This window comes from Thamnophis sirtalis, unplaced genomic scaffold (assembly GCF_051295495.1).
Source record: "Thamnophis sirtalis isolate CommonGarterSnake01/CBP01778 unplaced genomic scaffold, rThaSir2_p1.2 scaffold_4, whole genome shotgun sequence".
NCBI classification, from domain to species: domain Eukaryota; kingdom Metazoa; phylum Chordata; class Lepidosauria; order Squamata; family Natricidae; genus Thamnophis; species Thamnophis sirtalis.
The window spans coordinates 89,316,104-89,337,313 of record NW_028261384.1 but is presented as its reverse complement, the minus strand read 5'-3'; positions in this window follow the sequence as shown (position 1 = coordinate 89,337,313).

The following is a 21,210-nucleotide window of genomic DNA, read 5'->3' as shown; positions in this document are numbered from 1 at the left end:
GCTACCATGGAAGAAAGGGAGAAGTAGGAAGAGTGAGAGGGAATGACTTATCTAATGCACTTCTAGAAGGTACAGCAGAAGGCCTTCTTGAAGAAAACCACCACACTCTGCTACCATACTTTGTAGGTTTCATTTGGGGATGCTAAAATCCAGCCTAAAAACTATGACCCAGAGGTGGTATTCAGCAGGTTCTGTCCAGCTCTGGAGAACCAGTAGCAGAAATTTTGAATAGTTCGGAGAACCAATAAATACCACCTCTGACTGGCTTCTCCCCCATCTAGTCTCTGCCTCCCAAGTCCCAGCTGATAGGGATTTTGCAGTATCCTTCCCCTGGAGTGGGATGGGAATGGAGATTGTACAGTATCCCTCCCCTGCCATGCCCACCAAGCCACACCCACCAAGCCATGCCCACCAAGCCATGCCATGCCCACCAAGCCATGCCCACAGAACTAGTAGTACAAAAATTTGAATCCCACCACTGCTATGACCTGGGGGCTTAAAATGGGAACATTAAGAAGGAGCAGAACTGTTAGCGTGTATAGTGTTGGACCCCAAGGTTGAAGAGAAGAAAAATAGCAAGTAAAATCCTAAAGAGTTAAACAAACCAATAGCTTACAAGAAAGTAGCACAAAGAATTGTGGCAGGATGCTTGTTGTTTGCTAAAGGTGGGGAATAAAAATCTGGGGGCAAAAAAGATTGGTATGTAGATTACTAGTTGGAACATGGAATAAGAATCCTCATAATTGCATCAGTTTATTAAAGTCCAGACTCCCAATTAACAGGGAACCAGAAAGCTGGCTGCTCACAATCTTTGTAGCCAGCTGAACCACTGAGAAACTTTTCAAAAAGACATAGCAGTGTTACAGTTCAAACTTGACCTGCAAAAGGAGGAACGTGTTCAATAAACACAGAGATAATTATATGTTATCTTTCATGAGAAATACTGTGGTTAAAGACAAAGAGGCTATTTTGATGTTATTAAGAACATCAAACCCTGCATTCATCTTGGCTGGGCTGTGTCTGTTTCCTTGTCTAAAAGTAATACTTTCCACAACTACCTGAATCCAGAGCTTTGGCAACATCATCACATGGACCTTCTTTAGGATAATCTTGGGAAAAAGAACTCCACCTTTGTTAAAGAACTGTGGCAAAGATGCATCTGGTAAGCATAGGGTGGGCTTTGTAGTACCTTTTAGTTGAATGAGATAAAGCTGGACTTGAAAGGAGCTTGGCATGTCTCTGTAACAGCTTGGTGATCATTTCTTTGTACCTGAACTTCATAATCAAAGTTTTCTAAAGGCAGGATGCTTCTGCTGTTACAGTGGGCAAGTTTGAATTCTTTCCTAAGGAGGAAATGTACAGGCTACAATCCAAGAAACTTATCTGGTCTCAAAAAATGTACATCTTTAGTGGCAAGACCCTATCAGTTGTATTAGAGAGATCTCTTTTCATAGAGGAAGGACAGCCATAGGATAAAAATGCCAATTCTCAAATTCCAGGAGCTTCAAAGTAAAGTCATCTGGCTGGTCCTTACTAATGGCCAAATCACACTATAAACAAGTTTAAGCAAATGTATATCTAAAGTTGGTAGTAGAAGAAACGTAATTTTTGAATTTTAAAGCAAAGGGGGAGAAAAAGAACAACTTTTTTTACTTCATATGCTATCATAATATTCATACCACATTGGGTATAATGTAAGAAATATTTTTGAAATGATTTGTCATGAATATCTGTGTGTGCTTGCTTGTTAGAAAATAATTGTGTAGCATAAACATCATTATGGAGCGAGACGAATTATTCCCATTCTATCCTTTTTACTACCGGGGTGCTATCTGGCATGTAGAATGCCATATCCTAAGAGTTTAAGAAATGGATAGTGTCCAGTACTATGATCTGATTAATGTTTGTTTCTGAATATTGATAAAAATAAAACCAAAGTTTCCTTAGGGCGTGTCTTTATTCTACTGATTGATTAATGAAAAGGAAAGTTTAAGGTGCTTTCCTGCTCAATTCAGGAAAAATAATGTAATGATTCAGCAGAAATACTTCCTTAAATATGCTTGTCAATAATTAATTAATTGTTGAGATTAATTAAACTTTTTAGTGTTACATATACTATGTTTTTCTGTGCCTAGGTGTACTCAACTTTTATTCTTCTTAAGACTCAACATTTTCTGCAAGACTCCAGCTCCAAATCTCAATGCTTGCAGAAATTATTAGCAGAAACTATGCTATTAATGTAAACCATTTGGGGTCAAAAATGGAATAGGTTTCTCTTATTTATAAAATAATATCTATCAATAGGGGATAAAAATTGTGGTCAGCCATACCCAAAGGTTTTTGAATTCTGATTCTCAACAGCTTCAGCCAACATCAGATCAGGATGACTGGAATAGTTCACATCATCTGAAAGGCCACTGATTCCAATCTCTCTGTTGGATCAGCAATGAAATCCAAGTTCTGTAGTGGGAAACTAGTATTATTTTAAATGATTGACTTCAACCTATCTATAAACTAATTGGGTTGTTCTTCTATGTTTTAAATGATACTTTCTGATCCACTTGGAAGAAGTCCTTAAATCAGAATTTCCTTTTATGTAGTCTTTTATAGACCATTTTATGTAATTTTGGCTAGTCATGGGCTAAAAACCTAATTGCTCAATGATTACTTGAAAATGAGTTGCAGTATAAGTTCTTCTTCTGTGTCTAGGTCAAACTTTAAACTGCCAGAAGGAAGCCACCTTCTTGGCTTTGCCTCAACCAGAGACAAAAAGAAAGCCAAAAAGAAGTCAGTATTGTTACGTGTTTCTGGTAGTATCTGACATACCAGCGGATGGGCTTAGTTCTGTTCTTTCCACATTTACACACTGTGTTGGTATCTGCTAAGAGCCTTCACTTGCTCATATTAGTTTTACACTTAGGTACTCTGACTCTCAATGTATTCAGGGTCTTCCAAGTGGTATAAGGTAGGTCAGATCCTTCAGCCATATCTTGCTTTAATGTGATTCCTTGCTCCTTCCTTCCTCCTTTTAATTCAATTTTATTCTTGCACATCCTCACAAATGTTTGTTCTTGCCATAAAGCTGCTCCTGGAGCTGAATCGACTGGCTTTGGGCATGTGCATTCAGAGGATGTTGAGGGTCATTCTATTGCTTAGTTCTCTTGACATCTATTGTAACCTTTTTTTATCTTAGATGGGCCAACGTCAGAGAGAATATATTTTCTCAATTCACATAAGTTTGAGATGTCCTATTTCAAAACACACTGCTTCATTGATGGACATATCAACGTTTTCACGTCTGCAGATGCACTTCATACTGGAGCAGCATATTCTGTATCAGAGATGCTAAAGGCCAAAGTTGATGTCCACAATGCAGATGGTTGAGCTTCCCATGTATATCAATTTCCTGATGACCTTTTTCCTTGAATTGACTTTAGCCTTATTTTAAGAAGAGTATCCTGACTTTAGCATTGTTTAACTGACTTTAGCACTGTTTAAAAGAGTGCATCCTGTCTTGTGTTACTCAATGATATTTCAGTGTTGGACAGTGCTGTAGATAGTTCCATTGCCACAACTCTTCCGCTCTTCAATATCGAAGATGGAAAGCACATACTTAGGTCTTGTTTGGGTTGGACTTTAAATGGTTGCTAGCATAATATCATTCAAATTCATCAAGTGCTACCATAATTTCCTCAGCTACATCATCAAAGGTTGATCTTTGTCCAGCCACTGCTAAATCGTCTACATAGATGAATAGACATGTGTTGTTGGGGACTGGTTGATCATTCATATATACAATATGTTATACAATATCAGAGAAAATATACTTTCCTGTGGCAGCCGGTTCTTCAGCATCATCCATTTACTGTTCTTAACATTCAGCATCATATAAAATCTCCAGTTCTGGAGGAAGCTACCAATGACACTGGAAAGCTTATGATCTCTGCTGACATAACAATATCCTATGGTTAACACTGTCACATGCTGCATATAGGTTGATAAAAACCATTCCAGTACAGCAGAACCTCAGGTCACAACGCTTCTGACCATCACCAAATCAGGTGCCGACCAAAAATTTGGCAATTTTTTTGCATCTGGTAATGAACAAATACTCGGGAGGAGATCCAACACAATCATGGCGATTTTACCTGGCATGGTGATTTCCCCTTCTGCGCCATTTTTTGTATGTGCAAGCGCAGTCTGTCTTGCTTCCGGTCATGACCAAATCGGGTTGCGACCAAAGCCCTGGAACGGATTATAGCCATGACCGGAGGTTCCACTGTAATTAGCTTTCTTTTGAAACCTCCCTCAATATGTTGCGTAAAGTTTAGGATTTGGCCATGACATGACCTCCCGAGTCAAAAACATGCTTGCTCTCTATGATTTTCCCATCAATAAATTTAGAGATAGAATTGAGAATTATCCATTCTAGTGCCTTTCAGAGCTGGCAGAGGAGTGATATTAGTCGGTAATTTTTCAGATTGTCTGGGTCTTTGCCGGGTTTTAGTAAGGGTGCAACTCTAGGCTGCCTCCATAATTTTAAAATCTTAAGCTCAGCTATACAGTTGTTCATCAATTGTAGGAGCCAATCCAGAGTATAGGGACAAAATTACTTTATTGGTTCTGATCTTATATCATCAACACCTTCTGCTTTGTTCATTTTCATAGTCTTTATAGTTTCTTCCAGCTCAAATACCACAAAAGGGATATTTAATTGCCCTTCCTCTTATTCCTTTTTTTCAGACAACTGTTTTTTACATTTTACATTTTTTTTACACATTTTTACTTTTTTTCCATTTTTCAGCAGCTGGCTGGCTACTTGGTCTGCTGTTACATCCATATGCTTTTTTTATGGTTTGTTTTCAAAGGTCGTCTACGTGCACTGACACGCTTTCCAGTTATTGACAAGGGCTTGCATTACCTCTTGCTCAGCTTCAACTTCCCGTAAAGAGTCCTGGTAATAAAGCGCCTGATATCTATCCAGCAAAGATTTTCTATCTCCAGTAATATGTATAAATTGAAAGGACTGTGTATAGAATTACCAAAAACAATTAGTTGAAACATTTACATTTACTCCCTGATTGGTCCCTGATTTCTCTGAGTTTCTGTTGTTTTGTTTTACCAGGACTCACTGTAATGCTGTTCCTTCTGCATAGTTACAGTAGATGCTTTAGACTGTCAATGGCTCATGATCTTTTCCTATGATTCACAAGAGATAGAATCAATAGATTTAAGAGCCAAGGTGGCGCAGTGGTTAAATGCAGCACTGCAGGCTGACTGCTAGATCAGCAGTTCAGCGGTTCAAATCTCACCGGCTCAGGGTTGACTCAGCCTTCCATCCTTCCGAGGTGGGTAAAATGAGGACCCGGATTGTTGTTGGGGGCAATATGCTGACTCTGTAAACCGCTTAGAGAGGGCTGAAAGCCCTATGAAGCGGTATATAAGTCTACTGTTATTGTTATTGCTATTATAAAAATCATTAGATTTAAATCTTATTTTTCTCCCATCAGCAATTTCTGGACAATCAGAGAAGCTCCTATGTTGATTTTTTGTTTGCTGACAAGATTTTATGCAACCTATAATATTGCAACTTTTTAAAATTTAATATTAGGTTTCACAGCAGATCTATAGTAGGATATAAAATGGATTGGCCTATATCCTTTTGTTGTTGTTGCTGCTGTTGCTGCTGGTCTATTTTGATTCCTTTCCCCCCTTTATCTCTGTAATAAAATTGAACTGAATTGAACTGGGAAATTAAAAAGGAGATACTTTGTGGTTAAAATGTTTGTTTTTCTCTTGGCAGGTATTCAGCATAATGAAATTCAGATTCATGTATTTCCTCTTTGGGATTTTCATGTTTTTATCTGTGAGTATTTGCCAAAGTTCCAGAGTCAAGTAGCACAATCAGTATTGGATTCCTTGGGTTTAAAACTAGGGGTGAAATGCTACCTGTTTGGGCTGGTTCAACCGAACCAGAAGTAAAAAATGCTACCGGTTTGCCTGGACCAGAAGTTTAAAAATGCTTTAAAAAAGTAAAAAAAAGTTCCAACAATCATGCAGCACAGCTGATCATTGCAAGTTTTTTTTTATTTTTTAAAGCATTTTTTTTTAACTATCAGTTTAGGTGAACCAGTAATAAAAATATGCTTTAAAAAAGTTTTTAAAAGTTCCAACCATCAGCTGTGTGACAATCAGCTGTGCCACACAATTTATATTCACTAGAAAGCAGGAAATTCTGCTTTCTAGCTAATCTAAATCGCATGACACAGCTGTCCCCACCTTTTCTTGACAGTTGATAGTGAATTAGTTTCAGTTGTCAAGAGAATCCTTTCATTTTGTTCTGAATGCAACACAAAACTATTTTTATGTCCTGATAATTTTGGAATCTGGAGCCTGGATTTTAAACGCCAGTTCCATACCAAAGTACAAGCAGTTTGTTCCTTTGCACAGTCAGCACATTAGTGTGACTCCCAGTTCTTAAGAACAGGTAATTCTTGGCTTCTGTTTGTCGGTCAAAATGCTGAGAAAACCATAAGTCAAATCTACCTTTGGTCTTCAGAACAAAAGCCAACATTCAGTCCCTCTCCTATCACCTGTCCACCTTTTAATTTCCCACCAGAATCTGAGTGAGGAGAGGAGGAGGAACAAACTTCCAAAGGGTTAATAATCCTGTAAAATTAAAATATATCACAGGATATTCTAGCGTGGTGTTTCACAACTTTGGCAACTTTAAGATGTGGATCTCAACTGCCAGAATTCTTCATCCGATCTGGAACTAAGAGCCAGCTTTACACAGGACTTGCTAGTAGGAAAAATCACTAATTACAAGTTTTCCACAGCTTCAGTATTTCAAAAAGAAAATGTACAGCCAGTAATCAGTGTTGAAATAAACAGTCTCAGTGTTTCTACATCTCCTTAGAGGAGGGGTATCAAATTCACAGCTCGTAGGCCAGATGTGTCGTATGCTGGCCATGCCCACCCTGGTTTAGAAAAGGTGGGAGACATCCCAATACATCATATGACGATGAAGTGATGTGAGTTTGACACCCCTGTCTTAGAGAGACAAGCAACTGTCTCTTCACAAATTCCTACAATTTAAATTTCACCTCAACATTTGTCCATCCTCCTCCACAAAATATGGGGGCCAATTTTTGTTTTAAAAATACAGCATCTCAACTTTTGTGATATCATATGAAGTTGTACATTGCACCAGGGAATGCTTATATCTAAAATCTCTATCTTCTTTTCTGATGTTGAAATATGTCAAATATATTAGTGCATAATTAATTCATGGTCCTGCAAGAGAAAATGGAAAAAAGCAGAGTAACTACCTGCAAGAAGTGCTACCTGAGGTCTTATCCAGGTAATTAGCTTGCAAACAGAACCCCACAGAAGATTTTACACCAGTGTTTCTCAACCTTGGCGACTTTAAGTCCTGTGGACTTCAACTCCCAGAATCCCCCAGCCAGCACAGCTGGCTGGGGAATTCTGGGAGTTGAAGTCCACAGGACTTAAAGTCGCCAAGGTTGAGAAACACTGTTTTACACTGATCAAAGCCCGCTACCCCTCCCCCCATTTTGATCATTTATTTATTTGAAATATTTGCAGGTTAGTGATCAAATGATGATTAGAGGTTCTTGTGACAATTACAACCTAACACTATATGTGACAGTAGAAACCTAAAACATTAACCTGACCATAATCCACAATAGGGATTCTCAAATCTTGAGGCACTATTAAATAAATGCAATTCCTCTCCATGAAATAAAATTGTGAATTCATAGTATTTCAAATTATTACACTTCCGTCTACAATTGGGCACTCCAGATACTGTGAAATTGCAACTAAAGCAGCCATTGAAGGATTATGTATGCTGGGTTTGGGTGCATAGCATAATTGGAAGGATATAGGCTGTCTTTCTGAAGGAAGGTCAGTTTCCAAGGAAGACATATTAATGCATGCTAACTCTTGCCCAATTTCCAAGCTTTTTATGACTGGAAGTAAAAAATGGAAAAAAGCCAGAATCCCCCACTGAGTCTTTCAGTCGTTTTGGCAGAAACTCCAGCCAGAGTCTTTGCAGCTCTTTCCTTCTGCCTCCATAGCTACAATGCTCTCACTCAGCAGGACCAACCTGCCTGTTGCAGCTCCTCCTAGGGGAAGCCTGCATTGAGGTCTCTTTAATAAGTAAGGCCCAATGAGTTTTCACCCTGGTTCTTTTTCTTCCTGGGAAGAGAGCATTTTTATACAAGTTTTTTTTTAATACAAAAAGCTTTTTTTCATCAGAGGATGAAGCATAGTTGGAGCCCTGTTAGATTTCCTAAAAATATTTCATGTTTGTTTTAGACCGCCCTGCCCCCCCCCACCCATGTGACAACTCACAATGTCAGGAGTCCTGATTTATAGTCATTCATAAGATAAACCAAGAGACAACTGCAGGCAGCATAAAAGCCACTCTTTTGCAGAGAAGGTTGGCTGGGATCGAGCTAAAGGGAAGTTTTTGGCAACACAAATCATCAAGAAAGAAGATTCCTTGTATTTGGAGTACTAAAGATGTCTGATTTAAATGTCAATGGTGAAGGAAAACATGTTGACCTGAGTTACTTGGACCTTGAAGTAATAAGAAGCTTCTTGAGAAATATATGTATATTTTTGAAACATGGCAAGAGCAGCAGACTTGGTTAATGCCATTAAATAATGTTTTTGGCTGACTGACAGTGAACAGATTTTTTTTCATCCGAATGTAATGAATAGAATCCATCGTCTTTTATGGAGAATTAAAGAGTACCAAATTTGGGTACTAATTTACACATACCAAACTGTGTACACCACAAATCTTTCTTTTGAATGAAGGCATTTTTATTAGCAAAATTAAAAGAAATCTGTAGGGAAAATTTACTCCTCTAAGCAGAGTAATCATGACTATGTTTCATGTGAGAAGTAGCCTTTCCACTTCAGTCGTCCTTTTGCTGCTGAGTTTTTGTTATGAATAAAAAGCACACTAGTTAGTGAAAGTCATAACTAAGAAGACAAAAGGGGATCACATTTTCTTCTTCCATAGATAACACCCTCTCCACCCCTCTTCGCCTTTTGCCTCTGCAGTTCCTCCTCGCCCCCCACATCCTCCATCCCCAAGTCTGTGTCCGCCAGGCGTCTCACGTTTATGCCTGCCATAAACACGAGACTCCTGGCGGACACAGCGGGGGAACGGAGGAGGCGGAGGGGGTGAGGTGGCAGCCGGCGAAGAAAGGGGAGAGGAGGAAGAGGAAAGGAAGAGGGGAGCAGGATGGGGGGGAGAGGGCTGCCCCTCTCTTCTCAAACAAACAAGGCTCCCCTCCCTGCGTCTGCTCCTTACCTCGCTTCTCAAGCAAACTCTCTCTCAAATTGAGAGAGAGTTTGTTTGAGTGAAGTTAAGAAAAACACACACACACACACACACACACACACACACACAGAGAGACAATAAAAACAAATGACAATTACTTAAATTACAAATAAATTGAATTCCTCACCCCTGCCCCCTCCCTCTGACCCACATACCTTCCAGCTACGCCAAAATTCCAGATTCGGTCTAGCTAGGCTCCAGGGCCAGGCAGGCTAGGATAGTGGCTCCTAGAGCCACCACGTGCCCTCTGCAGGAAGAGGCCCGAGAACTATGGGCCTCATTTGCATAGTAATTTTTTGCTTTTTAACCCTTGGTTAACCCTTAAAAGGCAAAAAAAACCCTTATGCAAAGGAGGCCCCGAGTTCTCTGGCCTCCTCCTATACTTAAACACTATGTACACTTCAAATCACTGTGAGTTGAAGTCTGGTAGCAACTAGCTTGGCCTTAATTATTTTAGAAAAAATCTTTAAAATTCCTTCCTTTTCCTGAGGAGACTAGTGAGGCCCCGCCTCCCCTGCCTCTAGTGAGTGCATATCCCTGTGGTGTACATCTCTATCAGAGAGAGATATATCACATATAGCAGTGGTGTGCCCTGCCCTTTAAGTATCAAATCATGCAATAACCACTTATCTTCTTATTATATCTTGAACAGATTGCAATTGCCTATCCTGTGTCAAAGTATGGAGCTCAGTATGCACAGTTGGTAAGCACAAGAAGTTATACATCAATAATAGTTATTGCATTAAAGCATTAATGCCATTTAATTTTAGTAATGTTGCAGAATAAATTCCCTTAAATGCAATTCCTAGAAAGATAAAACTCAGTTGCTTTACACATAGGGAATTGTAACAGTATTCAGTTTTTACTCAACCCATTACACTATTCTGTTGAATTAAGTCATACTCTATCCTTGCTATTTGAACCATGTTACACTGTTTATCTGGAAGTCTCTTTCTTGCCACCTCTGTAATCTATTCTAAACAGATGAGATATCACACAATAGGTATTTGAATGATGGAGTGGAAAGGTAGAATAGGATGTGATGGCACCACCTCCAAAATTCCCAGCTTGAATACTGTTCTGGAGAGGCATTTCTTGTGGAAAGGAGTTAATGCCACCTGGAAGGTTTAATGGAAAATAAAGTTGGTAACTGCTGCTGGCCCACAAGCCGATTTGACAGATTCCAAGACAAAGTTTTCATAGAGATTTGGTTAACCATAAAAATGAAGATATTATATCTATTTTAAATGGGCTGTGTAAACTACTTACGTTCTTGTTGGAAATCAGAGCAATGTAAGTTCCTCTAAGGCTCTTTAAATTTCAACACATTTCAGAGAAATCAAACAGTTAAAAAAATGAAAAAAAATTAACAGACTATGTCTTATGTTAATTGCTGCTTTATTTTAACTGCTGTGATAATCTAGTTGCTATGGTTTCAAAATTTGAGGCTGAAAGTAAAAGTATAAAAAAAACCTGTTCTCCCAGGTACACTTAAAATAGGAAGTCCTCACAAGAACCACATTTAAGTCTGGAGTTTTGATCATTAATCTTTGCAGCCATTAAGCAGGTCACCTGACTTAATTTTACCACCATTTTTAATCATGGTAATAAAGCTATTACCATGATCATTAAGAAAATCATGTGGATATTAAGTAAATCTTGTGGTGATTAAGTGAATTTATTCTGCAGAATGGGCATTTTTTGTCTAAAACTGGCCAAAAATATCAGAAAGTGGCAAAAAAAGGTGACAAGTCATGGTCACATGACCATAGGACACTGAAACTGATATAAATGCAAACTTGTTGCCTACTGCCTAAAATGCAATCACATGACTGTGGGAGTCTGTGTGGCTGTTGTAGCTTCAAGGATGGGTAATTAACTTTTTGGAGGTCTGTTGTAACTTTAAATTGGCATTAAGTGACTAGTCATTAAGTGAGAATTATGGGGGGGGGAAGGCTATGGTGTCCTTTAGAACAATGTTTCTGAATCTCAGCATGTTTGAAATGTTTCCAGCCCTTATGTTAAATTAGATATTCATATCAGTCATCACTAAAATGTATTGTTCTGTGATGGCTTCAACATCCAGAATTTCCCAGACAGCATGCTGAGATAGAGGAATTTGGCACAATTGCCATACAGTAATGCAGATGGGAGGATATTGTGCCTGTCCTGAAAAATCATTTCATGAATCTAAAGGAAGTAAAAGTGTACAGACATTTTGTAAGTTCCCAGAAGTCTGTGTGTAGGATCTGTATAAGTCAGAATGGAAACAGGCTAGCATTAATATTTGTTCCATTCCTTTCTGATCCTTCTTGCAGATCTTCCCATCGCATCGACTTTGCGTAAGTAATCTTTTACCTTGACATTTTTGGGAGACAGTTTTCCAGCCCTTATGTTAAATTAGATATTCATATCAGTCATCACTAAAATGTATTGTTCTGTGATGGCACAAAGATAGTTCTCATACAGCTGTATATCTCTGCCATGGTGAGAAGCTGTAGCTGCCCTCTCTCAGCACCTGGATGCTGTCAATGTCTCGATGAGAAGCAAAAGGCTAAAACTAGTAAGACAGAATGGCTCTGATATGGGTTTTTTGACTCTTGGATAACTACCATCTTTTGTCATACCAATTATGTCCATTCCTGGACCAATGTGACTTTCTCGTTGTCACCTATGCCCTAATCACCTCCTGTCTGGATTATTGCAATATTCTCTACATGGGGTTGCCCTTGAAGAGTATTCAGAAGCTTCAATTAGTCCAGAAAGCAATCTGAACAGTTTTGTGCAAGCCTAGACTTGCACATTTGTCAATTCTTCTGCAGGAGGTGCTGTTGTTAATCTACTTGTGGGTCAGTTCAAGTTGCTGGTTATCACCTTTAAAGCCCAATATCTGTCGCCCCTATTTGGAGGACCTCCTCTTCCCTATTAAATTCATCTAGTCCACCAGGATAGGAAAGCATGTTTCACGTCCTATCAATTATAGATGAGTATCTGGGACTGCCAAAATGATTTCTGGTATTAGTTCCTTCTTCTATTCCCCCCGCCCCTAACGTAGAGTTGGCCTCCACTCTTTTACTTTTCTGATAAGTCCTAAAAATGTAGTTTCTTCACCAGGATTGGGGACTGTGAATTGAGACGGGGCTGATTTGATTGTGTTATTGCTACCATGGATTTTTTTAAATAAAAAAATATTGGTTTCTGTTTATAATAGTACATTTCTAAAATTTTGTAAGCTGCCTGGAATCACCTGTGTGTGTGTTGGGCAATTATATCAGTTTGATAGAATATAGATAGATAGATAGATAGATAGATAGATAGATAGATAGATAGATAGATAGATAGATAGATAGATCTAGATCTAGATCTAGATCTAGATCTAGATCTAGATAGATAGATCTAGATGAAGACTTATGAGAGAGACAGACAGACAGACAGACCCACAGACCCACCTAATCCTTTCTCATGGCAATGACATTTCTTTCCAAAGTCAGAGGAAAATAAGATAAGCAATGAAAGATATATAGTTTCATCATAGTACCACCTTTGCTTTCAGAAATTCAGAGGAAATTCACTCTCCTGACCTTCTTTCCTACCTACAGATTGGAGGTCACTTGTTATTTGCAGATAGCAGGGATAGCAGCAGTGGGTACAGAAGATGCATATTTCAGATGCAGGTAATTTATCATCAACCTGTTTTTGACTATACCAGCTTTTCCTCCCTGTTGCTTTACCAAATGGCCAGGAATTCCATTTCTCACTCACTCTCATGGGTGATACTTGTCAGACATTCTAAAACTTGTACTTCCCAGTCATGGCCTCTCTGTAGACATTATAGGAGAGCAGTGTTAGTCTATGGCAGCAAAAAAACAAAAGGAATCTAGTAGCATCCTTTTTGACTAACACATTTTCTTAGGAGCATAGGTTTCCCTAAGAAGATGCTTGTTATCAGATGCATAATGGCTAGACTTATGTAGGATTTAAATTGGAGTGAGCCAAGAGGAACATAGGTTGATTATGCCATGGCACGACAAAACCGCGGTCCACTAAAGTGCGCCTGATTAAAGCGCGTACCTGACGTCATCAGCAGCGCGACAAATACGACCGCGGAGAAAAAAGGGCACTTTAAAAAGCGCTTTTAAAGCAAGCCGGTTCACGTAAAGGTAAGGGTTAGGGTTAGGGTTAGGGTTAGGGTTAGGGTTAGGGTTAGGTTAAGGGTTAGGGTTAGGGTTAGGTTTAAGGTTATGTTAAGCGTTAGGGTTAGGGTTAGGTTAAGGATTAGCATTAGGTTTAGCGTTAGGTTAAGGGTTAGGTTTAGGGTTAGGTTAAGGGTTAGGTTTAGGGTTAGGTTTGGGGGGGTTAGGGTAAGGTTTTCGCGTTAATTTTAACTTTACCGCTCACAGCGTGATGTTTTCGGCGCGCTGTGATGACGTCAGGTACGCGCTTTCGTCGAGCGCGCTTTAGTCTACCGCGGTTTTGTGGTGGAACCGATTATGCAGGTGAAGGTTACATGTGAGACAGAATACAAATATCTTATCTGTAACATCCCAATACATATTCCATTCTTCTATCATTAGACAATAATCATACATAATTTGGTGCCAGGGAGGTGGGGTAGCAGGATAACAATTGTTATGCCAAAACCTGATCATCATGTTACTGGTGACAGCCCCTTCATGGATTCCTATTCCATAGTCAAGATGGAGATATTTGGAATGAAGAGTGGTAGGAGTGGAAAAAGTAGTCTTATGTTTAAACATTTCCCTGCCAAACAAAGGCTTTGATTTTTGCATAGCATGATCCTCCCAGTGCATTATGCTTATGGGGAGAAAGGGTACAGCTCTGGTTGGGGAGGACACAATGGTGCCATGCTATAATATGGGGAAGCTGTTGAGACCTTCCAATAGAAGAGCCTATTTAATAGCAGCCCTTATAACCAGGATTTCAACCTTTTTTTTCCAATGGAGAATATTCAGCCCTTTAAAAAAAAATTTTTTTTAGATACGGCTTAAAAGTACTGTGATAGCAAGAGCCCCTAAAACTTCCTGCCCTCAATTTTATTCAAGGTTATTCTGCAAACAAGTTCAACAGTGCAATTTCAGCAATACAAACTAAGTTGCTGTTATTTTTCCATGGCCAAATAATCGTCCTTGCATGGGAAATACTGTCATCTAGTGGAAAAGTACACAAATTGTATACTACATTGGAGCACTAACACACCTAGTCTGACAAAATTAGAAATAACTTACAGCCATACAATTTATCAACTAGATATTCAAACTGCATTAAATAATGAAACAGCTCCTCCTATTTTGCTTTGAACCTGAATTGTATGTAGATGTTTTCAGTGGAATGATTATATATATATATATATATATATATATATATATATATATATATATATATATATATATATATATATATATATATATATATATATATATATATATATATATATATATATATATATATATATATATATATATATATATATACTTAAAGTCACAACCCCTGGTATGCCCAAGTGTGGGAGGAAGGTCACACTTCCACTCTCTGTCATTAGGCTCGTCACAAGAGTCCATCCAGACAGAAACCCAATATTTTTACTGTTGCCTTTGTTATATTTGTGTTTTTATTTGTGCTGATAAATAAATAAAGGAAGACTAGTATAGATCTATTTCAAGCTATTTAGCTCTCATCAGCTAGCCATATCCTTACTGGGATTCGAACCTGTGCTCTATTGCCTCCCAGGCAGGGAGTTAATCATTTGAGCTACAGAGAACGACTCCTTTTATCAGCCAGCCAGGGTGGGAGGTATATACTTAAAGTCACAACCCCTGGTATGCCCAAGTGTGGGAGGAAGGTCACACTTCCACTCTCTGTCATTAGGCTCGTCACAAGAGTCCATCCAGACAGAAACCCAATATTTTTACTGTTGCCTTTGTTATATTTGTGTTTTTATTTGTGCTGATAAATAAATAAAGGAAGACTAGTATAGATCTATTTCAAGCTATTTAGCTCTCATCAGCTAGCCATATCCTTACTGGGATTCGAACCTGTGCTCTATTGCCTCCCAGGCAGGGAGTTAATCATTTGAGCTACAGAGAACGACTCCTTTTATCAGCCAGCCAGGGTGGGAGGTATATACTTAAAGTCACAACCCCTGGTATGCCCAAGTGTGGGAGGAAGGTCACACTTCCACTCTCTGTCATTAGGCTCGTCACAAGAGTCCATCCAGACAGAAACCCAATATTTTTACTGTTGCCTTTGTTATATTTGTGTTTTTATTTGTGCTGATAAATAAATAAAGGAAGACTAGTATAGATCTATTTCAAGCTATTTAGCTCTCATCAGCTAGCCATATCCTTACTGGGATTCGAACCTGTGCTCTATTGCCTCCCAGGCAGGGAGTTAATCATTTGAGCTACAGAGAACGACTCCTTTTATCAGCCAGCCAGGGTGGGAGGTATATACTTAAAGTCACAACCCCTGGTATGCCCAAGTGTGGGAGGAAGGTCACACTTCCACTCTCTGTCATTAGGCTCGTCACAAGAGTCCATCCAGACAGAAACCCAATATTTTTACTGTTGCCTTTGTTATATTTGTGTTTTTATTTGTGCTGATAAATAAATAAAGGAAGACTAGTATAGATATCTATACTAGTATAGACTAGTATAGATGAGAGCTAAATAGCTTGAAATAGATCTATACTAGTCTTCCTTTATTTATTTATCAGCACAAATAAAAACACAAATATAACAAAGGCAACAGTAAAAATATTGGGTTTCTGTCTGGATGGACTCTTGTGACGAGCCTAATGACAGAGAGTGGAAGTGTGACCTTCCTCCCACACTTGGGCATACCAGGGGTTGTGACTTTAAGTATATACCTCCCACCCTGGCTGGCTGATAAAAGGAGTCGTTCTCTGTAGCTCAAATGATTAACTCCCTGCCTGGGAGGCAATAGAGCACAGGTTCGAATCCCAGTAAGGATATGGCTAGCTGATGAGAGCTAAATAGCTTGAAATAGATATATACTAGTCTTCCTTTATTTATTTATCAGCACAAATAAAAACACACACACATATATATATATATATATATATATATATATATATATATATATATATATATATATATATATATATATATATATATATTGGCAAAAACACGAAGCCGAAAACACCAGTCTGAAGATGGTGAGTGAGACCTTGCTGAAACGTTGCCAAGACAATCTCAGTCTTACATGGGAAAAGGCCCGAATACAATGAGACCAGCATATAGTACACACACACACACACACACGCACGCACGCACGTAATGTCCTGGTTATTACTTTTGGATATATAGTAATATAGGCATCATATTGAAAATATCTTCTGATTTCAGGGCATTCTCTTTAAATATGATAGAAAGGACATTGGTTTCGTATTTCTTCCCTACATGGAAGAAAAGTTCAGTGGAATTCTCAAGAATGGGATGTAGGTTTGTCCTGCACTTTTCTTAATTATAGAGTGTGACTTTCATTAATAATCACCACTTCGGAGATCTATCAGCCTCTCTGGCTTCTAATGCCTCAGTTGCATCTTAGCAGAAGATATCAATGGCTAGAGCCATGGTAGAGTTTTTGTTTAAACCAAAACAAAACTGCTCAAACAGGAAGTTTGCAGAGTGAAGAAGTTATAGACATGTATTTGTCATCTTGAATTACTTAAAATAAGCTCAATAGCACTAGGTGCTAAGGTATCCACTATTCTAGCCCCAGTCTACCTCATGCAGATGAGAAGATGTAACTCTCATAAGCCCAACCAAAATGGCAGTGTTCAGTGATGCTGATGTCCAATAACATCAAAAAGCCCCACTCTTATTAATAAAACATATCTCTGATTTGTGTGTTCACAGCAGTGGTGGGTTTCAAATTTTTTAGAACCTATTCTGTACATGTGGCCTGCTTTGGGAGAGTGGCTTGGTAGTCATGTGACCAAGTGGGAGTGGCTTGGTGGTCATATGACCGGGTGGGAGTAGCTTGGCACTCATGTGACTGAGTGAGAGTGGTTTGGCAGACATGTGACTAGGTGGGAGTAGCTTGGCAGTCATGTGACTGGGTGGGAGTGGCCAAGTTGATGTCATTGAATTCTTTGCCCCAAAGAATGACCTACAAAAAGAAGATATAAAAAAGGAAATTTATTATTTTGTGCACTTACTCCTTAAATAAGAATAAAATAAGTACACAAAACAATAAAACAGCTACTTACAGAGGAAATATGGCTGTCCTTGCTGGTCTTCAACATTACTGACCACCATACATACATACTTCTATCCCCTCAGTCTCTTCCCTCTTCCTGGATTCACTCAGACGTTTTTAAAACTCACACCCTGTGCACAAACAAGATGTTTTAAAAACCCATAGCACAGCCTGTGCACAGCACACAGATTTCCAGCCCTTCTGCCTCTTCCCCCTTCCTAGATTCACTCAGACGTTTTGAAAACTCACAGCCTGTGCACAAGAACACACTTCCAGCCCCTCTGCCTCTTCTCTCTTCCTGGATTCACTCAGACGTTTTTTAAAACTCACAGCCTGTGCACAGCACACACACTTCCAGCTCCTCTGCCTCTCCCCATTCCTAGATTCACTCTTTCTTCTTCTGGTTCTTCTTCTGAGAACTTTTCAGCAGCATGGTGCCGATGGGAGGGGCAAGTGAAAGACCAAATGAGGGGAGGGAGTGTTCCAGTACAGGGCCTCCTGACCAATGGGTACGGGAAGGTATGCTAAATTTCACCATCCGGTATGACCGTATTGGTCTGTACCGATTTAAACCCACCCCTAGTTCACAGCCTAATTTCCTTATTTATCTCTTTTATTCTAGTATTCAAAAAAAGTACCTGAATTGCCATTATAGTCAATATTAGATTAATAAGAGTGATTACTGTTATTACCGGTAGTTGACAATTATAGTGATAGAAATGAAGTCCAGCATTTCATAGATGTAAAATTTATGCAAATTTCTTCACAGCCTTCCAAATGGCTTACTCCAAAACTCCAAACTCTCAGACAACGAAACAACATATTGGCAATGGAAACTCCAAGGGTTCCATCTTTTATGACTCTAAAACCAGGCGTAAGGATACATTTTGTTGGAGCTGCAGCACGTTCTTTTCTGAAGATCCCCTCTCCTCATTATTGTCCCAGACTCAGAACTACTTCCACTACATTCAGAGATGGCAAGGACTTAGGATCAGATTCTCACCCTCCAGGAAACAAGGTTCCTGCAATCACCCAAGGATTTTCTGTTGATACAACAAGGCATGCCACTTTTTATACTACTAAAATGCCCAGAGGTGATGTTTAATATCTCTTAAATTCTAAGTATTAAACTTCAGGCTTGTTCTTTAATTCATTTGGTCTTTAATGAAATACCTAGGCACAGCACTTCCAAATTGATTTGTTGAATCAAATTAAATGTGAAAGGAAAAATGTGGACAATATATATGATTGTTTCTCTCACAATATGAAATTATTTTTGTTCTCTGTTATTTCCTATAAAATCATGTATCATTGATGAATCACTAGTGATGCAGTTGAGTGAGGGAATGTAATTCTCACTTGAGGAACAGGGAAGAGATGGATGAGTGAAATGTAGCTCAGGGCTGAACTGTGGATTTCAGGCAAAATCCAAAAACACTAGGGTTTTCCTGGAAGCTTGGCACTCAGACAATTCAGCCATCAATAGACACATTGAGATTACTACATTTATACACCATTTAAGAGACAATAATAATATTAAAATCAGAAAACATCTCCCATAGCAATCACCCAGATAAGCAAGGATTCACCTGATGCGCCCCTTCTCCGAATGGTGGAGACATCATCCAGACATGGATTATTCCAGCTAGTGTCCAATAGGACTGGGTCTACCAAATTGATAAGTCCCACCCTCCGTGCTAGCCTCTCCAACTTAGACGAAGGAAGAATAAAGGTAGACTGCTGTGTCAAATTTCCTAGAAGTTATGTGATCTCTCCTTGTCAATGCAAAACACAAAATCAGTCTGAACAACACTCACAGGGTGGGGCTGGATGATGTCTCCACCATTTGGAGAAGGGGCCTATCAGGTGAGTAACCAACGCCCATTCCCCCCAGTAGGTGGAGACATCATCCAGACATGGGACATACCAAAGCTGTAATCTGTCCATGGGTGGGAACAGAGTGAGGACTTAAGAATCTTGGTGGACCACCACCTGCTGCAATACTCGCCATCTGAAGGCTGCATCTGCTGATGTATATCTGTCTAGCCTGTAGTGGCAGATGAACGGTGATGGCATTGTCCACGTGGCCACCCTGTAGATCTCCTCCAAAGGGGCCTGAGAAGACCAGGCAGCTGAAGTGGCAGCGCTGCATGTGGAGCGTGCCGTGATTTGTTGTAGAACAGGAATAGATAGAGCTATGTAGGCTCTGGAGATCGCTGAGCAAACCCAACGGCCAATGTCTATAGAAGAAGCCTTGGACCCCTTCTTACCTCCAGGTTGGAAAGAGAGCCTCAGAACATCAGAATTCTGCAGTGCGCTTGATGTATAAACACAGCGAGACAGTGCCATTTGTGTTCCAGTTGATGTGATGGGTTGGGGCAAAAGTCAGGAAACACCAATTCCTGTGCTCTATGAAATATTGAATTTACCTTAGGAATAAAGGTTGGGTCCAGGCAGCGAGCAACTCTGTCCAGGTGAAATATGAATAAGTCCTGTCTGGTAGACAGTGCTGTTAGTTGATGTGCATGCGGCTGATACTGTCCGCCTGCAGATTGTGAATGCCTAAGATATGTTCTGAGTGAAGGGATAGGAGATGTTCCTCCGCCATGCCACTAACTGGAATGAGAACGTCATTAGAGTCTTTGACCGCATTCCCTCCTGCCTGTTTATATGCACCTTGGTGGAGGTATTGTCCATGAGGACAAGGACGTGCACATTGGTGACTATGTCTCTGAAATGGAGTAGCGCGAGATACAATACCGCAGCTCTAACCAGTTTATACTGTTCTTTAGATCGCATCGGTATTAGAGCCCCTGAGCTACTTGATCGTGAATGTGAGCACCCCAGCCCAGGAGACTTGCACTGGTGGTGAGAGCTACTCGCTAGGATCCCTGAACAGAATGCCCTGAGACAGTGTCGGAGACAGCCACAATTGTAGAGACCTTCTTACTCCAGAGTGAGACATACCCAAACTGTCAAGCAGCTGCTGTTGGACCACTGATAGGGAAGCAGAAACCACTGCAGATGATGACTGTGGAAGCGAGCCCATGGCACAATGTGGAAGCTTGACACCATCTTGTTGCCGGGTGGCTAAAACTAATTTGCGTATGCTGACTCTTTGTTCCTGAGAGAGGAAAACCTTTCCTATCCTTGTGTCTATCACTGCCCCTAGATGTATGAGGCAAGTGGCAGGAGTTAAATGATTCTTTTTGGCATTGACCAGGAACCCGTGATCCTGGAGGACTTGAAGAGTGGTTTGAATATCCCTGTGGGCCTGGTCTGATGATTTGGACAGCAACAACATGTCGTCCAGGTAACAGATAATGCGTATTGGCAGAGAGCGTAGATGGGCTGCAATCACCGCTAAGACCTTTGTGAACACCCTTGGGGCTGATGATAGGCCGAATGGGAGAGCCTGATATTGGAAATGCATTCCATCATAGGAAAACCGGAGAAACTGCCTGAGCTCCTGCAATATAGCGATGTGGAGGTATGCTTCCGTGAGATCCACCGAAGAGAGATCATATGGACGAACACTCTCCAATATGGATTGCAGGGAATGCATCTTGAACCTCTGGTAAACTACA